General features: G+C 28.4%; 1 long non-coding RNA gene across 1 annotated transcript; it reads right to left on the reverse strand.

The window, feature by feature from the left end:
• Positions 1-1,475: 1,475 nt before the first annotated feature.
• On the reverse strand, positions 1,476-7,738 carry LOC142319111 (uncharacterized). Its single transcript, XR_012755107.1, has 2 exons — positions 7,440-7,738; positions 1,476-4,671 (listed from the first exon to the last, which is right to left on the reverse strand). It is a non-coding gene; the product is annotated as an uncharacterized LOC142319111 (long non-coding RNA).
• Positions 7,739-24,499: the final 16,761 nt, after the last annotated feature.

Raw genomic sequence — 24,499 nt, forward strand, 5'->3', positions numbered from 1 at the left:
GTAATTTTTATTGTCTTTCCCGTAGTTTGAGAGTAAATGGACTGGAATATAAATATTTCAGGAATATTGTGTGACCTTCAAAAACATGTAACTCTTATAACACTATCTCTGATGGTTAGCCTTATGACCTTCAAAAAGGTCCAAGGTCATGTGTGTGATTACATATTCCAATGTAAAATGTTGTGCCTTTTTCGTTGGTGGGGTCCAAAAATTAGTCATTCCATTTGAAAAAAATCATTTGGGGTGTCCAAGGTCACCATGAGGTGTCCCTCCTCCAATCTGAGTAACTTTTGTTTAGGTAATTTTTTTTTATTGTAGGTAGTTTACAAGAAAATTGCCTTGGGTGATTAAAATGAAACACCACATACAATATCTGCTCTTGATGTTGTTTACCTCAAAATTTGTACTTGTAGTCATTTTAAAAGCAGCGATCTCATTTATTATTCACAACTGGAGATAGTGCTGTATACCACCAGAAAGAGAGCAAAAAATACTATGATTCACACTCATAAACCCATTTTTGACAAAAATTGAGATTGTGTCCTTTACATTCAGTATGTAGAAATGTTAAGCTTAAAGATTAAGTAAAGTGTAAAACAGTTGTATTTATCTTTAGACTGCATATAGTGTGTGACCTCAAGATTAGGTCATATTAAACAGTTTTGGCTTTATGGTGAATGAGACTTTTCTTTTGCTTTCTAAAAAGTACCATTTTGAAATGGAAAATTCTATAAAAAGTTATTACAGAAAATAGAAAGAGCTGTACTGCAAAATTTCATAGTTGGAAAACAGTTTGGCTGTAAACAGAATGTAGAGTTAAAATAGAATGTTGCAAATTACCTCTGTAAATAAGAAAAAATTGTAATATGACACCATCTGCAACATTACAAGATGATTGCTATATCGCAGATTACATTATCTTGAATTAAATATGTTAATCAGGAGTTTAATTTTGATAAATGAAATAGAGATTGTAAAGACATTGTTTTTTTTTTTAAAAAAACCACCTTTACAATCATGTCATTCAATATCAGAATAAATTCAGACAACTACTCGTAATAACTGTAACTGAATTTGTGAAACGCCTTTGAAGAGATTGCTATTGCAGCAATTTTAATAGCCCGATAATTGTGTGTAGATAATTATTATTATGTACAGAATAAATTGCAGGATTGTTGTTAAGTTTTTACCAAAAGCAATTTATAATTTTTCATCTATATTTTTTTTTAACCGGCAGGCTGAAAATGTTTGGAATAGTCTATAAGCACTTGTACTAAATTCCTGTAAAGATTGACTTTACAGAGAAAACGATTTACTGAGGAATTAACAAAGAAGTTTTTCATACCATCCCCACCCAAACAAAATGTTTTCATGTAATGAAATGCTTTTGTTTTTTTTTTTTTAATAAGAATATACAAAATTAAATTTTATTATTCTGTAGAAAATACTTGGGAATAAAAAAAAAAACACTTAAGATTAAAAAAAATATGTATATTTGTACAAACGTTAAAGTCAAAAGATTTTAAACTTTCTTTTGTAACTGCACTTAAAATTACACAATTGATTTTAAAATAATACTAAATTTACACATCCATCTAGCTTTTATGTTACAAAAATTTATTTCTATCTACAGAATCCATAACATCACTGTCAATGGTCACATGATTCAAAACGGAAATAAAATAATATAGTTGTTATATGTACTGTACTGAAGTAATTTACAGCTTCAGTACAAGAAAGAGTTGCGTTGTTCACAACCAGGTTATGAGTGTGAGCACTGCACGGTACAAAAAACGCTTGAGGATTCTATTTTGTACTACAGCATATTTCCCCTTCATACTGGCTCTATTATCGTAGCCTTGCCCGCGCGTGTTACGCAAAGGCAGATTTAAACATTATACGAAAGGTGTGGATCAAAAGGTAAGATCCACCCTTGCCATGTTCTTGAACTACAAGGGATATATAAATGTCTTGTGGTGGCAGCAGTTTACGTTGTCTAAACGCTTCCCTAGCAACAATTCAGTACGTTTGTAGTATCGTTGTATTATAGGTGTCCTCTAGAGGTTTCGTCCAGCATAGAGGTGCGTTCGATTTTTGTTGGCAAAAAATTACAATTTTTGTGAAATTCATCGCCAAATTGTTGAGGTATGCGGTGAGAATGCAATGTGACGCCTGATGATCACAAAATGGTGCCAAAAGTTCAGAAACTGAAGAACAAATGTGAGTAATGAACTACGTGCTGAGCGTCCTTCAACTGCAAACACGATGGTAACGCGCAACGCGTTAATGAAATAATATTGAGTAACCGGCTCATTAAAATCAGAGAGATTGCAAGTGAACTTAACATCAATTATGGTAGTGTGTTTACGATTATTCACTATCAGCTTGATTAGCGTAAGGTGTGTACACGATGGATGCCATATATGTTGACCGACAATCACAAACATCAACGTTTTGCGTTTCCTCTTTCTTTTCTTCAACGTTATTCAAGGACTGGTCCACAGTTTTTGAAACAAATCACCACAGGGGATGAGGCTGGGTGCTTCATTACACTCCTGAGACTAAACGAGTATCACATGAATGGAGACATAAAAATTCACCGCAGCCAAAAAAAGTGAAAACATCCTCACATGTTCGAAAGGTTATGCTGACAGTCTTTTTCGATTCTGAGGGAGTTGTTTACATTGAATTTACGCCCCGAGGAGCAACAATCAATGCCGAATCTAATGCGAGACTAAAAAAATTGCGTAAAGCCATTAACCCTTTGATCAGTGAGTTATTCTGTGATTATTGTGCCCCTAATAGTGAGTTTTTTTAAAAATCAAAAATGATTTTTTATTAACTGGTTGTATGAAAAAATAAGATTTTGAAACAATTTTTTAAAATAACCCCTTTAATTAACCAAACTTTTTACATAATTTTGATGCGCGTACTGAATGTGTCACTGTTTCTCAGGCACATCGTATGATGTGTATACTGATCAAAGAGTTAAAGATCGAAAACCCAAAAGATTGAGCGATGGAGTCGTTTTTCTTCACGACAACGCTACTCCTCATTCAGCCTCACGTGAGTAAGGAGTTACTGCAAAAATTCAAGTGGTAAGTGTGGTCTCCTCCGCCTGACAGCCGTGACCTAGCACCCTACGACTTATCACCTGTTTAGTCCTCTCAAGCGAGACCTGGGAGGGGAGCGTTTCGCTAATTATGATGAACTTAAGGAAGCGGTCCTTAAATGGTTGAAGAAATTTTTATGAGAGTGGAATTTAAAAACTTGTCAGAAGGTATAAAATGTGTTTGGAAAAACTTTGTGATTATGTCGAAAAATAGATAAAATTATAGTTTTATGTTCAATAAAAAAAAAAATTGTATTATATGTTTTGTTTCATAGAGGCGGTGTAACTTACTTTCTGATCGTCCCTCGTAATTGTTTTAAAAGCGTTTCAGTAAGAGCCTCCTCAGTTCAACATTCCAATGTAAAAAACCCAAGAAATGGTTTCCTGGTTGGCAAGCGACATACCAGACAATCAAAGATAGCTGTTCTGTGTGGCTGACGTCAGAGATACAATCCAAAATGATGGAATAATACGCCCATTCTTGCACCTCTTGTAGAATGTATTGTTTGATTCTTAAACCAAGCAGTCCAATTATTTCATTTTGAATGTTTTTCCCAGTATTATGAAAACACATTTCTTTTGATGATATCTGCCATAAATGTTCAGCGTTGATCACGAAAAACTTCCCAACAAACTCTAGCATTTTAAAAAGTTACCATTGTCTCTTGCATAAAGTTTGTCCGTTTTACCACGAAATGTTAGATTTTGTGAGGACAAATTCTATCGTAACCATTATGCGCTGAAATACTTTTTTCCATAGTTCAGTTTCACTGTCTATGATTCTTCTGTTTTCGTGATCAACTGTTTTGTCCATCTGCTGCCGCTTACTGCACTCAATCCCAGACTGAAATGATATGTGTCCAGAGGACTTTTCATGTTTAGACAATATCTCAGACATGTGTCTTCTATCACAGTTACCAGATTCTAAAGATAAAGTTGTTCTATTATTGCCAAAAAGGCGGCAGCAGAAGCAGAAAATAGCATTTTTCGATATAGAGTAAATTAGTCATCTGCGTTCTACTGCGACTACTTCACAGTTGATCAGGCGCCTGCGATAATGAACGGCACTAAATCTGCGATGGTCTGTATTTAAGGGAAGTTTACACTGGAAATCTGCTTCGGACAAGAATTTGTCGGAACAATATCAGTTATGTGGACTGGCCGTTTTCCAGGGTTGTGCGACATCTAGTTCCTCTTGAGAATTCTGAAGAAAAAAAAAACTTTTGCTATATATAATTCAGTCGTCATGTAAGAGAATAATTTTTTCAGGTTCAAAGGAATTTTCGAATATTACTTTTACAAAATGTAAACTGCGTTAAACATTTAGAAAACTATAGTTCAATTCCCTGGTAGGAAGTTCGATTCTGTACGAGAAAATATTCAATTTAATATTTGCATTGACCAGTCGGTTTTGATGAAATTGGAAATGAAAGCATTTCTCATAATTTAAAATGAACATGTGTTAATGAAATTGTCAAAATATGAAAATATATCGATGTCTTGTTTTTTATTCTTATCAAGAAAAATGAAAATTATTTCATTACCCGTCTTTGATTAAACTGAAAAAGTAAGAAGGTATCATCAATTAAATAGTGTTTATGTTAAAATCTTATTACAATTAAATTTCAAAATCTTAAAATATCCAGAGATCCAAGGTTATATTCTGTTCTGTGACGTAACATTTTTCAAATATCCAAATGTTTGAAATTTGGTATACTAAAAAAAGTTATATCAGAACTACTAGGGTAAATTAAAAATAAAAATAATAATAATTTAAAATAAAAATGGTGGTACAAAAACTTTTTTTTAATTTATCAACCATACTTTACTGAAACAATTTTTCATGGTTTTTGAACTGCTGATCACGAATATCACATTTTATCTTAATCACTTCTAACTAAACCGTTTTGAGGTGGTAGCGCCAGACCATGAATACCTATCCCAATCACTGATACACATTTTTTTTTACTTAAAAGTGAATTACAAAATAGAAAACATAAGCACAGTGTATGACATTTACTAGAAAAAGCCCAATAAGTGATATTAAAAAAATGTCATACTCCCCCAAGAACAAAATTTAGCTAAAATCCTTTGGTATTCACTACGGAATTTCTTGAAGGTCTTTGTAGTTTGTGAGGGAAAGATTGTGCAGCAGACATAAACATCATAAGTGACAACATAAATAAATTTTCTGTAATCTACCTTCACAGCTAAAGGTTCTTTCGGACCAGTAGATTTGTCTTCTTCACAGAAGGAAGATTTATTTTCTTCTTTATGATCTTCGGCATCAGCAATCGAAGTCAGTCACCTGCGATTAATAAGTGTAGATAAGATTTGGTATATAATGCTGAAAATCCTATGTTAGTTCCAATAGTGTTACTTCAGTATTAACCAAATTCACACTTAAATGTGATAATTTTACAAATACACAACACAATGTACCTATGTCGTATCAGTTGAGATAATACTAGTATACACCATCGAACACCACAGAAGAAACTAAGAGATGTTGATATTACAAGCGATTAAGAAACATATATTATAATAAAAGTAGAGAGATAAAAACCCACATCTGCCAAACACTCCCTTCATCCTTGCATAACCAACAAATTACCGTTAAAAATCACGTTCGTCACCATCTCCGAATACCGCTACATATTTTGTATTTTTTTCACCACGACATCCTTATTGAGAAGTATGTACTACCTCCGTCTCTACGTAACATAATCGTTGTCATTACCAAAAGACACAAAATCAGACAGTTCTGCAAAAACACGCTACCAAATCACATCGACGAAGAGAAGTAACTAACGCCATCAACAAAAATAGTTCCCCGTGTCGACACCACTGAAATATAGAAATACTGGAATGGGCATTAGCGTTAGAAATCCGTGCCAACAAAGATAGCTGATTTAGAGGTATACCTCTCTTTGTCCTCAGTCCGTTCAAAAAGTTTGTGACGATCTCTTTCATCACAAAACACAAGTTATCTTTCATAATTCAAGTTATTGCAAAGTTTTATAAAAACATTTATATGATACAATGATTAACTCAGCATTTATTTAATATTCATAAGCATTGCAATTTTTCTATTAATAAAATAGAATTATGAGATTTTATCACTTAATATTAACTTCTAAATAAGCAACCAATAAATAGTGATTTAAGAGTAAATTTTATAAAAATTATTGACGGATATTTTTAATACGATTATTTTATAACATAAACAAACAAACAAAGAGTCAATGAGTAAGTGCTGTATTTACATACACATAATCATGTTTCTATGATAGTAAATGTTTCATTCACTGTAAAAATAAAAATTATTAAAATTGTGAATACAATTAGTTTTTTAATGGAATCACTTTTTGAAGGGACGGTACGTTAGGTACAATGCGCGATAATGACAACTACACCTTAAATCTATCTGTCTCACGTTCGTTTTCCGCTCACGTTGGACATAGGCAGTGCCCATTCCAGTATTTCTATATTTCAGTGGTCAACACACTCAGGAACAAACGTACAATTTGTGATCAAGACACCATACTCAACATTGTGGTCATTCGAGCTGGTTCGCAACATTTTGATCAAGACGCCGTACGCAACAGTTAGTTTTTATGTATCCACTATTACTGTAACTGTAAAAACTTTTAAATTTAAATAAGAGTTAATGAGAGGTTTGGTATATTATAATGGTTTTCATTCCAAAACGTAATTCTAAATATAGAATCTGTAAAAATACAAAACAAGCTGTGGGCAGCAGGCGACACAACGACGAGATTTTAATAAATGTTGGTTTCTTCCCATAATGCTTTTAATAGATCCATATCCTTTTTCATATTGAATACAATGAGATATTTTTTTATTAACTAATTAGTTAAGAGGCTGCTAGCTTGTTATGCTTTTTACTTTTCAGTACGTCAATATCGGTGTGGTTTTAAATGTTGACATATATGTTATCCCTTTTTAACTTATTTATTAGAATAAAATAATAGAATATTAGACCAGATGTGTAAGAATCTTTTGTATGATCATGAACAAGTTACTTACTAGGAGGCTGAAATTTTAATTTTTTTAATACATTTTTCGTTAGTTTTTAAATAGGCCCGTACACTTTTATTTGGCAAAAACAATCTGTAAAATGCGATTTTAAGGTATTAAAATTTCAAAACTTTCGGGAACTCCTTTATTGGGGTATACAATACCCCCGGAAGGCCTGGCCCCCTAGACTTTCATCCTAGTTACGCCGATGCTTACAACAATAAGAATAAACAAGTCATTTATTTATTACAAATTTTTAGTACAAAAAACGGATAACTTTACTTACTTGTGTTAAAATACATAATGGCATAAAAAGTTCTACTTATATTTCCAAGTGTTTGTCTTCCCACATCTGCCGATTTTTCCGAGGAGGTACCTGGTAGAAATAAAACGTTTCAATGCCGACGCTTATTTTTTCCTTTCATTTTTAATTCCTAATTTCCTTTCTCGGTAAAAGCATCTAGAATGCTTCTATTTCTCTGAAATTTGTCAGAATTCATAAACGTAAAAACGATGTATTTCATTAATAAATCGCGCAATTACAAGTAAATAAATTCATATCTTTGTTGCCTCTGTAACCGTAAGCACTGCATCACACTAAGAGGTTACGAGGGACGGCAACTGTTGTTTCCCTTGACTGGTCTCTAATTATGAAGAAGTGGTGAAGGGGCGAACACGTGACGTCAACAAACCTAGATGGAACGGCTAGACAATTTCATAGTAGTGACAATCATATTCAGAATAATGTATTTAATGTTCCAAGACGAGTTTATTGCAAGTGGTAAATAAAACTTATGTAGGGAAAAGGAGTTAGCGAACGAAACCCCTAAAAATCACAGAAAGCGTTTACAAAACTCAGTTCATAAAAAAAATATGGCAGTTTATGAAATTATTATGATTTTTTATTATACAATTATAACAAAATACAGAATTTATGATCAACGGATAGTAATGACTTCCACTGATTTTTCATCCCATCCTAACTAAAAACATGGCTTTCTGAAAACGTTAACAGCAAGTAAATTTTTTTTCAGTAACTGATACAAACTAATCCCTTTCAAGCATGTAAAGATAATTTCTCGAATTTACCATTTCAATATAACCTTAACAGTGGTTTATTTGAAAATATGTTGTAAAACAAAATAGTCATTTTACAAAACAAAAAATTGATTCGAAAACTGAGTAAAACGATTTTATAACGTATTATTTTCAAAGAAACCGTTAACGTTTTATTGTGTCCTAATTCCATATTTAAAAAAAAGTAGTTATTCTTTCTTTGCCGATTATTATGATGCTTAATTACTTTACAATATCAATAAAAATTCAAAGTAATTTTATTTTACTTCCCTATCTCTTGTTAATAGATAACATTTTTTCTGTACTAAAATTCATTAAAAAAAATAATAACAGCAAATACTGACAAATAGCTAAACAGTAAAACTATTCAACGTAACGTGACTTTACCAGCGCGTGTATCACGTTTTATTCACTTTAATGTAATTTATTAAGCACCTAATAACTTATCTTTTCTAAATTTGAGGGTTTTTGAATTAACAATATTTCGGCGACTGACAAATTTTCAAATATTAAGTATTTCAGTTAAAAATTCTAAAAAAAAAGTTAAAAAAAATGTGATTTCACATTTTGCATCATATAGGCCAACTACTCTCTAACTTGAAATTAAAAATAATTAGACGATGACCTGTCTCGCAGTCCGTAACAATAGCCGACGGTAAAATGCGACAATACTCACCTTTCGCAGCTGTATATATAGCAGTTATTTCAACACACTACTTTATTTTTCATTTAGAAGTAATTCGTTCTTTAACATTATAGCCTTTTATAATTAAATTTTTAAAATCAACCACTCCTGACTTACGAAATGACTCATACTACTTAAAAAAATGTATTAGACTAAAAACCATTGGTTCAGAAACGCCCAAATTGGCGAATAATTAGAAAAAATTAATTATTACATAGTTAAGAAGACGTATTAAAGCCTTTTCTTTGCACGGGCGAAAATCCTACTTTTTTTTGTTATTCTTCAGTTTTCTTTAATTGAAAATTTAGTAGTGAAATAAAATTTCAGACCGTGATGTAATAGTTGTTGGGTAATTACAAAGGAAGAGAGTACCATCCTTCATTTTTAACTTTTTAAAGAAACGAGTAATTAAATTTCAAATTCAAAACAATGACTTAAACTAAGAAATATTAACTCACAAAGTCATATTAACTCACTTCTCGTGTTTAATAAGGCTACCTTAACACCTTTTTCTCAAGTATGAGTCAAAATACCGGTATTTCATAAATTGTTTTTTGTTTAGTTCACATATTTATATACGAAGTATAAACTAGTATACCATATGTGTATAATAAAATGTTGTAATAAAGAACAATAAACAGTATTCTAAAATAGTAACAGTTAGTACACATAATGATGGAAGAAAAAGTTTAACCATAATACCCTAAAAAATAAAACTAAATATAAACAAATATTAGGAAATATTTACATAAAAACATCACCAAATAGCAAAAGTAGACTTTTAATGTTCACTTACTTCGACATTGCATGACAATGTGCTTTTGATTACATTAATTGGATGAAAACATAAAAGCAGAATTATATTTTAAAAGTTGTATTTATATAACTTTCAACTATTTTAAATTAAAAATGTAAAAAAAATCCATATACTGATGAAGAATAAAATTTAAATAAAATCCAAAAAAAAGAAAAAGATTGTGATATTCACACTTACACAACTATCCTAAGGTTCTTATTTTATCATAAAATAAAATTTAAAAATCTCACATGATAATAATTAAAAATATTACAATAAAATCAATTTGATTTACCAGCAGATTTTATTATTTTTGTGAGGAAATAACCAAGAAGGAGGTTGTTATCAAACAAAATGAAAGATATTAAAACAGTTGCATCTCACATCACATTAATTAAAGACTTAATTCTAAACCAAAGTTACGCTATAGCTATAAAATCATACAGAAAGAATTTGGGAAGCAGCAGCATATAAAGAAATGGAAAACATGAGGTTGCATATAGATCTCAAGAACTGATGAGAGAATTTGACCAAGATATTTATAAAAATCCATTGTTCAATAAAATTAATTTATTAAATATAGCTACAAGGCAAATAAATTTAAATATAAGACACAAAATATATTTAAATACATAAAGTAATTCTTTATATAAATAAATTTTATGTAACTGTAAGGTAATTTAAAGCACTTTTAATCAGAGATGAAAAACAACACTAAACGTATTAAAATTCAGAGTAAGACTAACCTGGATAATTTGAAACATTATATAACCACCAAAAATAGTTTCAATTCTATGCATTAATTTTAATTTCCAACACATTGTTGGATAAGATACACAGTCAAGGAGAATATGACAATCATTACTGCCAGTTATTTAAGAAATCTATAAGAACATCATCACATCCTGCTAGGTGTTGATCTTTTGTGCCTCAGACATATATATACGACAAAGGACAACCTTCTTTACAACAATCTTGTACTGACTTCGACAGAAGATCACTAGGCTTTAATGTAAACAGTTTAAAAAATAGTGGGCTTAGCAAATCCACTATAGTGGATTTATTGTCTATAAAGAAGACAATTTATCGTGTTTAAAACAAATCAATTTTAGTACTGTAAAGACAAAATGCAGAAAAGAACATATTTTGGACATAAATAAACATACATAAATAATACACATTTTTTTCTCTTTTTATAAATAAACACCTGATACATTAGCATTATTTAAAGTTACTTCAAGACATTACTAAGGGAATCTAAAAACAAATTATTTTTCGATATTAATTTAAAAAGAATCTGTTAATAGTTTCCGAGACAGGTACCACAGCAAAATGTGGACATACAACTAGTAGCTTTTCTTAATATCTAAAAATCTGAGGATGTATCAGGTCTGCTTACAAAATTGTTTATTACATCTAAAATGCATGTTTTCAAAAATCCACCTAAATATGGATTTTTATCTTTTTATTTTGATTTAGTATATTTGTAAATCTTATATTGTTTAAACAACTTGAGTGTTTTTCATTTGTGTACTAAAAATTTACTTGTAAAATAGGCTGCAGTTCTATGAGGTTTTGTGCAGTCACTGAAGTAAAATTTGTAAAGTAATGGTAGTTGCGTTTATCAGTATTTGTGTTTTACTTTTTTTTAAATTAAATCAAAAGATAATAATTTTTTAAAACTTTCCCAGTCATGTCTTGGCATAAATATGATTGATATTAATGTAAAATATATCTATTCATGAAAAAAATACTAAAAAATAAACTAAAACGTAAGTCACATTTCAAAATATGTTTGCTTCTGTACTTCATCTAGAATATACTAAAATGTTCAACTCTTTTTTTTCAAATTAGGACCACCATATTTTAAACTATGCCATATTAAAGCTAGTATATTGTCGTGGAAGTCAGTGTGAAAAAGGTTGTCCTTTATCATATGCATGTCTGGGGTTACAAAAGGTATGGATTCTTAATGGGATGTGGTGATGTTTTTATGTGTCTCTTTGATAACCTTAGATAACTGCTAATGATGTGTCAAATTTTCTTTGATTGGATAAGTTACATGACAGTGCATTGGGAATCCAAACTGATGCACAAATATGGAGGTATTATGCAGATGAAATTAACAAAATTTTCACATTCTTCAAGTGTGGGTTTAGTCTGAATTTTGATATATTTAACATTGCTTTTTATAACTGATGAGTGCCTTTACATTACACACACATGTATATGCTTTACTTAAAATAAATAAGCAATATATATAGCTTATTATAAGTAAATCTGTTCCTTATTTTTATGATTCTCAGTTTTTTATTCACATAATCTGAAATAAATAATGTATTGTTTGAAAGTTTTTAATGAGATTATATTATTACTATAGGATAGAGAATTTTATTAATAAAAATTAGGTACTTAGGATTATTTTAGAAGTTCTATTGGTTTAACAGATCAATCTAGAACATTTTTAATAAAACATAAATATACATTAAAAACTTCATTATTATGATGAATGATATCTGTTGTAATTAATTGTATTAAAAGTGGTGGGAGGAATATCGATATGCAAGAAGTATTAAGGTGTGACATTCACCACCAACTGATTGTTTTCTGATAGATTTTAATAACAGTTACACTGAAACCAAAATATTTAGATTGTGTTAGATGATTATTATTACAATTAAAAATAATAAACAGTAATGCATAATTAGCATATATTTTTATTACAGTGAAGTTCATAAAATCTGTTATAAAATTATTTCTTCATAAAGAACAATTTTTTTTAATTTTAGAACTAGAGCATTGAATTATAAACAGTTTCAATCAAAGTGGATAATTTCAATAAACAACCTGATATTTGTTCACATTAATTAATTTTTCCTTACAACACAATGATTTCACCTAATAAAGTTAATTTTATTAAATAATAGTTTCTAAGATATTAGTGATTAAAAAATTAATACTCCCACCATTTTTTTTTGTTTGTTAAGTTTGGAAATGAAATTTATTTATTTCTTATAAAAAAAAGTTTGGGTAAATTTTTTTTTTGCTTGATGATATCGCCACATAAGCTTGAAGCTTGTGCATGGGATATGGAAATGCAGCATATGAAAAATACTGTGCCTGACTGAGATTTGAACCCAGGACCTTCAGATGAAAAGCTGAGATGCTACCACTTGTGTCAAAGAGGCTGGAAAATGTTTTCCAAATTTTATTAAAATACCTCAGTCTGTTTGGAGATAAGAAAATTCTCTTTTTTTATATGCAAAAAAAAAAGAGAAGTGGGGGAACTAAGTGTTCCTGGAGCAATTAATGTCATTTAATATTACTGATGTGAAGAAACACAATGCTTAAATTGTTTGATGACTTTAAATAACCATTGCTTACATGTTTTTTTTATTATATATAAAATTAACATTACTGCATTTTACATATAAACTGCAAACTTAATATCTTGTACAAAATAATAATATGGGTTTAATCATTAGAGAAGATTTCAATTCCATCTAAGAGAAAAATAAGTATTTTTAATACTCTTGTTATAATTCATAATAAATACTATTATTATTATTAATGATTTAATTACTAATTACTTGTATTAAGTTAATAATTTTAATATGATTTAATTAATAATATAGAGTATGGAAAATGATAGCGGAAATAATGATGTCAGAATTTCTACAGGAGTGTACAGAGAAATACAAAAGGATATCACAGAGGAATGGAATGGTGAAGGACAAGGATGGTGATGTTTTGATTGACAACGGCAAGATCAAAGCTAGACGGACAGTTGTGGGAGTTGATTGGGGAGATATAAAGGAGGGAAGAGATTTCAGAGGATTGGAAAGAGGGTCTGATATTTCCAATTCACAAGAAGGGAGATGTATTTGAAAGCAACAACTACAGAGGCATAGCTATCCTGTGCACTGTTTACAAAATCCTTTCCATTCTGCTAATGAACAGGCTCAAGCCTTATGCTTTTGAGTACCAAGCTGGGTTAAAAAGAAATAAATCAACCATCAATAAGTTGTTCATTGTCAAGTAGCTACTTGAGAAAATGACTGAACATGAAAGGAGATCATTTATTGTTCCCAGATTTTAGGAAGGCATATGGCAACTTGCGAAGAAATAAACTTTTTTGGATACTGATGGAGCTGGGAATTCCTGGTAATTTGATCAGGATGACAGGTGTTTATCTTGATGATACTGAAAAGAGTGAAGATTGGAAATGAGGTAACAGAATGTTTCAAGACTTGTACAGGTGAGACAGGGAGATACCAAGTCACACCTGGTGTTGGAGATACCAATCTGGTGTTGGAATATGTTTACAGGAATTTATGTTGGAGAGAAATTGAATTGTTTGAAAGTAGATCGGATTTGCTGGCATATGCTGATGAAGTGGTGAAAATAAAATCGAGTTGCAGGAGATGTTGATACCATTTAAGGAAAATGGAAAAGCAGTGGGTCTGAAGATAAATGAGGACAAGGTAGTGTACATGGTGGTTAGAAGTGTTGGAGGGACTGGAGAGGTAATTGATGCGTTTGGTCAGAGGTGATACAGAAGGGTAAATGAAGTTAATTATCTGGGAGTAATGATCAATGATATGAATGAGAGTGAGCGAGAAATAAGGAAACAATTAAGAAGAGGAATACAGCTATGTATGTCCTAAAGATGGCGTTGAGAAAAAATGTAGTTTCTAAAGTAATTTTATCATATCTAAAACATTTTATTATTTAAAATATGATAAAATTTCTTTAAATAGTGAAATAGAAATAATTAAAAATATTGCTCTTACAAATGGTTATAATATTAGTATTATAAATAAATTACACAATAGAGGAAATAATAAAATTAATGAGATAGGTAGGTAATAAATGGTAATGATATGGTAGGTAATAAACATACTGTTTTTACCTACCAGATAAAACGGAAAAAATAAACATAAAAAATGAATACACTCCTTATAATTGAAAACAAAATTTAATATAACACCTGCTCACAATAAAAATAATCAATTAAATATATTAATAATAATTATAAGACAATAAACAACAAACAGGGGGCTATATAGTCTGGGTTGTGAGGATTGCAATATGATATATGTCAGTATGACCAATTGTAAATTTGCAATATGTGCAAAAGAACACATTGATAATATTAAAAACAATAAACCCAAAAATTCTAATTTCATTAACATATTGTTAATGAAATATTTGGATTAATATTAATGTATTTGGATTGTTCATACTTACAATCCAAATACATTTATACAAATTTTAGATATTACTTACAATCATTTTAGCACACATAATTTAGAGAAATTCCACATATATAGCAACCAAAAAAATCTAATTAAAGAACAGAGATTTTTTAAAGAAGATAAATTATTTAAACAAGTACAAAATACAAACATAAATAAATAGTATTCATAACAACTAAAATATCATTTCTATTAACATGGTTTTCCTTTTAATTGCATTTCAATCCACTAGAGTATCTTTATATTCTCTTCAGTATACTTTTAACATGTAAACAGTCATGACTATATATATATATTTTAACTTTTGACTTAATTATAATATTTTAACTTCTGATGATGGCTTGAAAAACTGAAAGATCTTCTGGTAAGGTGGATATATCACTTATTAATTAATATATATATATATATATATATATATATATATAACATGATGAAATAGGATATGCGTGGTGAATAGGTAACAGTTACTTGGTTCTCCATTTCTCCTGTATAAATACATAATTTTTTATTTATTTATGCATTTGTTTCAGTCTACTTGATAATAAATATCACTATAAAATTTAGTAATCTTCTCCTGTTTCATTTTGTTGATGGTTACATCATAATTTAAAAAAACACAGTATTAGATAGATATGACTTACATTTATTTAAAGAGTAATAAAAGGGACTTTTACTCTGTCCAAATATTTCACGTAAGGTTGTTGAATAAGTAATTGTATAAATATTTTATGTTAATAAAAACTAATATTTCAGCAACTGTGTAACTGTCCACTTTATTAAATAATTGGAGGATTGTTGATAGTTAACTGAAATTATTTACAAGCATAAATTAATTACCCTTTTAATAACAGTTAAAATATTTTTTCTTTTTAATAATTTTGATTTTTATAAGAAAAATTAAGATAAGGCACTGTCCTGAATTTTTCTAAATTGAATTCATTATTTGATGTAATTCTACACTAGTAATTTTTATGGAATAAGCATAGAAAAAGTTAAGTGGATAAAAAAACATTAAATTTTATTACTTTCATTGTTTATTAGTAAAATAACACTTTACAGATACACATATTACAAATAAAATTAATTCCAAGTATCAATGATGAATATAAACTGAAAGCAGAATAACATAATTTCAAAATTATGATGTGATTAAATGTATTTATTTTGTTTTGATTTATAATAAACACACAAACTATACTTTTGTTTAATTGAGCAAAAGTTTTTTCTTTCCTATTTTAAATTTTCAGAACTCACCATAAATATACACCAGTATAAATTATACATTAACACCAGTAAATTAAGAATAACACCAGTTAAAGTATGTTTAAGACGTTATTCAAACAATTATTTTAATTAAAAATAAAATTTTTTAATTTTTTTTTGTTGAAAATGTTTTTCTCATTGAATTTGTCATTCACATATTACTAATTCTCTTTTAGAGAATTTTTATACATGATTTTCTTACGTTAATAACCAAGTTAAATAACAGACTTTAAATATCTTGGCTGTAGGCAACATTGTAATGTTGAAATTTTAAATATAAATAGCATTTGAAATAGTAATACATAATTAAAAGTAAATTAATTACTTTTAAGTAATTAATCAAAAGTAAATTTTGGCAATCAGATCAACAAATATCAGGTTAAATTACATAGGTTTTAACATACATATAAAATATTTAAAAAAGTAAAAAAAAAAATTATTAAAAAAAGATAAATATCATTATTGTAAAATTAAAATAGTTTATTAGTGTACAGTTTTGCTGATCAGCAGAGTTGTCTCACAGTACAAACTAAACTTAAACAGAGATTCACTATAATGAGATTACTGTATAAAAAATTATGAACATATACACATTTAACAGACTATAAACATTTATGATAGCCAATGAGCAGAAATATAATGTACTTAAGCACAAGTAAAAAATTCTCCTTCTAACATCATAACATAAATTAATAACTAACTGTAAGTTTCATAAAATAATAATGAATAATAATTGACAGCATACTCTTTAACTAATTAAAATTTAGTTCTAATTAGACATGTCTAAAGAAAACTTACTTCAGTTATTAAAAAACTAAGTTGTCCAGTTCTTTGGCACACATTAATAAAGTAGGCCATACTTTTTGGTCTGAAAGGAACAATTTTTAGTAGACTTAAAAGTAACACTACATGTGTATATTTCATTGTAATGTAATTAAAATCTTTTGATATAATAAAAGTATATATATATATATATATACTTATCACAAGGTTTTTAATGTCTGTTTGACTAGACAAATTGATTTCTCATAGAATGTTGTGCATTGGAAGTAATAAATAAAAACCTGTAGATTAATTTATTTACAAGTGCGCATATTGTTACAAAAAAATTAAATTTAGTATATTTATAGGGATCTGATTTCAATATGAAACAATGTGCAGCTCGGGTGGGAGTGGTTGTGAATTTTACAAAGGAAAACTCCAACAAGTATCCAGAGTGAACAATGCTGGTTCCCGCCAAATAAAAGTACGCAAAATACCAGAATGATTAATTATTTGTATTATAATAATAAGATAACTTACTTTTCCGAAAAACTATATGTTTGATAAGAAAGGAATAATCTCCAAAAATGGCTTTTTTTCTGTAAATGATTTTTACATGTATCTCTTTCATTTCTAGAAAAGAACTACTTCAATACATAATTTCAAGTTTTCTTTTAATTTTATATCAAAGTAATGAGATTTTATTATGTTATCCATCTAATGTATTGCTCATCATTTGCTGTACTTGGTGGTTGTATTTTTATGAAATAAAACTTTTCTGTTTGTGTAATAGAAGAAAAAAAACAGAAAATTTTATAATTAAGTAATTTGAACTGAATAAATTAATATACGAGGTGTGGTTCAACAGTAAGGGTCGATGAGTTATAAAGCAATAAAAAACACTGATTCTTTCACGCATGCACAATAGCTTTAAGTGGTTTGTTGAGCATGTAACCAAACAGTTACACCATTGCCATTACCATTACTGTCAATTTATTGTTGTTTGCCTTCACAAGACAGTGTATTAAAATAAGTGTGGTAATAACAAATCCCGCCAGTTGTGAAGTTTGAACAGTGATTAGATTTCTTAACGCAAGAGGACATAATGCGGCTGAAATTCACCATCAATTGTGTGAAACATATGGGCCTACCACAATGAGTGAAGAAAAAGTGAAGCAATGGTGTTGTGAGTTTAAGGAAGGCCATTCATTCTTGATGAACAGAAGAGTGGAAGGTCTACTGTCCAGATTGATGATCTCATTGAATGAGTGTGCAAAAGTAAGAGAAAATCATCACTTTACGATTAGCAATCTTTTTCTAGAATTTCCACACATTTCAAAGACAACATTGTTGAGAGTTATGACTAATACTCCAGGCTATCGTAAACTATGTGCACGATGGGTGCCGAAAATGTTGACAATTGCTCACAAAGATCACAGAATGACATTTGCACTTGCCTTTCTCAGCGCATTAACCATGAGGGAAACAAATTTTTTCTAATATTGTCACTGGTGACAAATGTTGATTTCGTATATCAATGCTGGGGCAAAATGACAATTCACGCAGTGGTATCATTCCAGTTCACTTAAACCAAAAATTTCAAAGAAGCCCAATATTGAAGGAAAATAATGGCAACTGTGTTCTGGGTCCAAAAGGGTGTGCTTTTGATTGATTTCATGGAACCTGGAACCTCCATCACATCACAAGTTTACAGTGAAACACTTTCTAAACTGTGTCATGCCATTCAAAACCAATAACAAGTAATGGTGAGATCAGGAATTGTTCTTCACAATGTAAATCCACACAAGGCTGCACGCACAAGAGAAACAATTCAAAAATTTGGGTGGAAAATTTTAGTTCTGATCTTGCACCCAGTGATTACCATCCCTTCCTACACTTCAAAAATCTGGCTCGATTTAAGGAATGTTGAGAGTAGAAAATCTTGGTGCAAAAGTGGCTACAATCCCAGGTGGCGGAATTTTATGCTGTGGGTTTGAAGAAGTTTGTTTCATGATATTAAGTGTTTGGAACAAAATGTTGATTATGTAGAAAAAAGTAAATATGTAAGTATTTGAAACTAGTAATAAATTTTTTAACATTTCAACTGTTCTCATTTTGTTAATGATTGGCTCTTATTTTTAAATTGCACCTTGTACATATCAGCTTGGCTGTTAAGACAGCTATATCTACTTCTGTCTCACATTGGAACTCTGCATCTGATTAAGATTGTATTTCTTTTATTGAGGACTCTGATACCATCTATCTAACATAATCTCCATCATTACTAAACTTTAACAACCAAATTAAAATAAAAAACAAGGACCAAGTTTCATAACTGTGTGATCATATCTTCCTGAGATTAGATAACTGAATGAATGTAAAGATATTATTAGATTGACTTAAAATGTGGATTAGTGTAAAATGTGAGATTAGATAACTGAATGAATGTAAAGATATTATTAGATTGACTTAAAATGTGGATTAGTGGCATGATTAGGGTGTTAATTTTATTTTTCAGTTTTATCAATAAAAATATGATATGAAATATAAAAACAAAAGTGTGGACCTAAAATGAAATAATTACACTATATGATTTTTAAATTCTTCAAATATATACAAATCAAATTAGAAACAAACAAGTGAGAATAAAAATTAATATTTAAACAGTGCTTTCTATTTAACGATCTAAACTATGGTTGATCAATTCATATGTATTTTTTTTAACAACTTATTATTTTACTGGATTTTTACGTAGTGTTAAGTTTGCTGATTATTCTGATAATATTTAAAAAATAGTTTTTCTTAATTAAAAATAAAAATACTGTGAACAAGTCTAAGAATGAATGAATATCTATAAATGAATACTTAAATATGTAGTAAATACTTAAATATTTTATTTATTCTGTTGGTTTAATCTCCTAAATTAATTTGGGATTAATTAATTAATAAATACTAACATGTCAGCTGACTATTGGAGTGATTGGAATTTGCTTTACAATTTAACAATAAGTTATTGGAGAGGATGAATAAAAAACAGTCTATTTATTACATGATAAACCAAGTATGTGTAGAATAATGAATAAGGTGAATTTATTGAACAGGTAATACAAGTGTTGAGTTAGATAAAATATGAAATATACAAAAGGCTTTATGAATTGGTTGCAGTACAATCTGATTGTGCTATTTGTTTCTCACCAGCTGATTATCAGAGCCCATAAGTCATTTAATGAATGAAAATCCTGATGTAATTATTTAAATCTTTTAAAAAAAAATTTAACCTAATGTTTTTTTTATAAGTGTCCATATTATAATAATTTTACATTAAAAATTCTTGAAATTGCTGAATTTTCATAAGTGCTCTTACCCCTCGTTCTACACCTAATGTTCAATAATTTTAATATATTTATATGATGTATTTTAACAATATATAATTAATAGAAATACGAATAATTAGGTTTTACAACATAGTTAAGATTTCATTTGTAATAAAATGCATTTTTCATCATAAAAACAAGGTGACAAGATAGCTGTAACCCAGTTACAGCTACTAATTTTATAGTAAAAACAAATTTTATCAAATTAACCTATGAACATAAAATTGATCTATGATGACCTACCAACAATAATAATGTTAGTGGTGATAAATTGCTTCATTCATTAATGGATATGTATGGGTCTGAAATAAATTATTGATTCATTACTAGTTAACCATAGCACTGAAGTTATTGAAAAAATGCACTTTATTATTTATGAAATACTCCTTTTATTCCAATGCACATCAAGGTGTATGTTATAACATATAACTCTTCTATTACATGTGAAATCATCGATAATACACACACAATATATTTAAAATGCTTTCAATAAATAAACCTATATTTAATTTTAAAAAATAGTATTATATAAAACATATATTATACAAAATATGTAATTTATTTATATACATTTTAACATACATATCTAAATACAAGTATAAAGTACAAAATATATTTTATATGAATAGTACATAAAGTATTAGTATATAAATTATAACATCAACATTTTAATATCTATAAAGTCCTTTGTCATATAAATTTTATATAAATAAATTAATTGCTACTAATACATGGTAATGATACATTGTAACCTAACAGTATAAATATTTAATGTTGAATTTTCTAAGCCTTTTTCAGTATTTAAATTAATATATATATTATTTTGTTTTGGTGGTTTATATTTCATATAATATTAAATCTACAAGTAAAATGATAAAGAAATGTAATACATACATAAAATATAAAGCAGGAAAATCTTGTAGACCATTTTATAAAGGCCAGCCACTTGTAGATAGATCTAAATAAACAAGAGCATTAATAACAAATACAATGTTTAGTTAATTTTAGGCAAGAGTATGTTAATCAGCTGAGTTGAAAAGTTTAATCTAAACATAATAGTAATAAACTTAAATAACAAAATGTTATCAATATAATTAATTACAGACTATGAAACAGGAATTTCAAAACATCTTTGGCTTTTATTAAGTTTAAATATAAAGTTTTAAAATTATAATACCAACATTAAATTTAAAACAACAGGAGCATTATTTCAAGAAATTGTCAATAAAATTATTGTAATAAATGTAACAAGAATGAAAGTGCCAGTGATAATTCATATTGTGACACTAAAAGAAGAATTAGATTAAATTTCACATAAAGGTCTCAATCTCCATTTTTGAGTGAATTTGTATAAAAATAATCAATTACTAAATTAGTATAAAAATTAAACTATTCTATTTCTTCTGTTTCAACTTTTGGCAAAAATTACAATGGTAATAAATTGTATGACATATTCCTCTTTCATAAATTGTTTTAATGTTTCATCAGAAATACTTTATTAATTTTTTTTATTTAGTACTTTATATCTTAATAATATTTTTTATTCATTAGTTTGCATTGTGTTTAATTACAAATACAATACATGTTTAAATTTATTATATAATGTAAAATGTTTATTTAATTTTTGCTTATCAGAATTTAATAACAAATAAATAAAAATAATACTAATTATTTTACTGTTACAAATTAATAAAACATTAATTCTTAATAACAAATAACAATAAGAAAAAAAATTAAAAATGTAATTCTTCATGAAATTATTTAATGATCTTTTTATCTGATAAAATTTTTATCGATTACTCCTTAAAGATTTTGGATTAATATGAACTTGAAGTGGTTGGTTTGGTTGATATACATCTGGTACACACTGAACTAAACATAGAAAGCAATTTTACTTGAAAAAATATTTTCATCAAATAATGTGGAAAACATAAAGTAACTCTAATTACAAAAAAGTAATTAATAATTAAACATTAGTTTTTGTGTAAATATAGGAGTCATCATTATCCCTTTTAAAATGTATTAATATTTAAATTTAAAGAAATTAAAACATTGAATCAAGATTTATATCATTTAAAAATATAAAAATAACATTAAGAGGCATAAATATATTTTATGCAATATAGTAAACTATTTCGTCTAACTCAATGATTCTAAAACATTAATAAAGATACACAAAGCAGAATCCTGTAAAATTTAAGGGTTTGAAGACCAGTTGTGAAAGCCATATTTCTTATTTTTCCTTCATAAATAGCACTACAAACTTTCTATGGCTTTCTCGCATTTGGCTTCTTGCATTACCTACATTCAATCCATCTTTTCCTCAGCTAAACTGCTTCCCCATCACTTGCTTTATTACAAAATCCCTTTGCACATCATCCATCCAGCTGTTTCATAGTAGATATTCTCCCTTTCATTACTTATTTCTGTCTTTCTTGGCTCTTCATTCTTACTATGTGCCCTGCCATTTGATTTTTTGAATTTTCATATGATTTACAATGTTTTAACCACAAATAAATTTTCCAGCTCTTTATTTTATGCAACCTCCATTGTGCTGTTGAGCTGGAATAAACATTTCTCAATATTTATATTCACCTTATACCATACTGTAAATAGTTGAATTCCATCTCTAATTTTTCCTCCATTTCCCTTTTAACTTTGACATCTTCACTATACTAACCTTCCCTCTCTCTCTCTCTCTCTCTTGAATTTTCTGCTAGCTTATCTTTTTGTCTTAACCTAGATCTCTATTTTGTTGGAAGGCAAATTTGGTAAATTTTGTCCTGTAAATGATTATACTCTGAAATGATAATCTACATTAGTAAAACTGAAGTAAAAAAAAAACAAAAATTATTTAAATAAAATGTAGAAAATGAGACTGTTTTGGTGTTATAAATTTGAAATGTTATTAGTTATTTTATTATTAACTTGCACTAAAATAATAAATTTTAATCTTTTCATTCTTACTTCACGTTCATTTATTTTCAATATGTGCTTACTTCCTTAGGTGGGTTTTGTTACCGTAAGAGAGAATGTTATTTATAGTTCATTACATATCATCATAAACAATTATGACCCTTAATTAAGATGCTTACAACTGGTTCTGTACCAGGTTTGGGAAAATATTTTTATTTATTTACTTGTATGTGATGTGGTCTATGAAACTATGCCATAAGTAGAAAAAATCATCAACCTTCTATCATAAATATGAAATTTTTAATTGATTTTTCAAATCAGTTTTTAAGAAATGTTGATTTTTGGGAAAATGCTTTCAAAGTTTTTGAGAAGTAAAATTCAATAGCCGAGGAAGGAAAGAATGTTTCCATGGGAATATTATATTACAATTTTCAGAATTTTGTGTAGAATTATGTTATATGTTCTAAAAAAAATAAACAGAATCATTTAAACATTTTTTAATAAAGAAGAATCATAGGAAGTACTGAAGAAATTACATTATTCTCACATCAAAATTCCAGAATTTTCTAAAAATTCCAATTTCAATGGCAGTTCATTTATTGAACCCAAAGAAACAAAACAAAAATTACTAATAATACAAAGTGAAAGAACTGTTATGAATAAAATGAAACAAAATGAATAACAAAACCACACAACTTATAAAAAATTACTTAGAAAATCACAAACATCAGTACACATAATGTAAACAAGAAATGGAGACATCTGGCTGTCATTACCACTTTTACAAAAACAGTAGTAAAATTTGTGCAAAATAATTGACTGAAACTTGTAATTAATATCTTTTTATTTAAAAAGTAATTTCCTAAGTCTCATAAAAATGGATTAACATAATAAATATTACAGCACTTTCATCGTAATAAGCTCTGAAGAAACCATGCCATAAGTCACAATGGAGTTTAAACATTACCAATTAATGGAGTGGTTTCTAAAATGCACAGTGTGTATTTCAAGATCCGTTTTTGGTACTTTAAAAGCTGTTGGCAACATTTGAATTTAGTTGAAAGTTTAGTTATTGAATTCATTCAATAGATACATTTAAACCTAAAAATTGTTTTTTTTGACATTGCTTATTAATTTTTGCTCTACTGCAAAATAACACTTGCCAACTTATGGCATGGTTTCATACACCGCATCACGTATGTATAAAACTGAAGT

This window comes from Lycorma delicatula, chromosome 2 (assembly GCF_047948215.1).
Source record: "Lycorma delicatula isolate Av1 chromosome 2, ASM4794821v1, whole genome shotgun sequence".
NCBI lineage: Eukaryota > Metazoa > Arthropoda > Insecta > Hemiptera > Fulgoridae > Lycorma > Lycorma delicatula.